The sequence below is a fragment of the Sinocyclocheilus rhinocerous genome, unplaced genomic scaffold (assembly GCF_001515625.1).
Source record: "Sinocyclocheilus rhinocerous isolate Xijiao unplaced genomic scaffold, SAMN03320098_v1.1 scaffold819, whole genome shotgun sequence".
In the NCBI taxonomy this organism is placed as follows: domain Eukaryota; kingdom Metazoa; phylum Chordata; class Actinopteri; order Cypriniformes; family Cyprinidae; genus Sinocyclocheilus; species Sinocyclocheilus rhinocerous.
The window spans coordinates 663,427-663,695 of record NW_015665814.1 but is presented as its reverse complement, the minus strand read 5'-3'; positions in this window follow the sequence as shown (position 1 = coordinate 663,695).

Here is a 269-nt window from a genome sequence, read left to right as displayed (position 1 = left end):
ATGTTTATGCGGTTTAAGGTTTAAAAAACACATTATTTTCCGCATACTGTACATTATTGTTTGTCCTCTATTTCTGAAACTTCTGAAACGCGTCGATTTTTACAAAGCTCATCGGTCTGAAAAGCGAGGTGTGCTGTGATATCCAGTGCGTCCAGTGCATTTTGATTGGCCGAATACCTCAAGCGTGTGACGGAAATGTTACGCCCCTTACCATACTGTGATGCCTTGTCCCGACCGGAGCGACGAGCCTAAAACATTAAAACCCATAA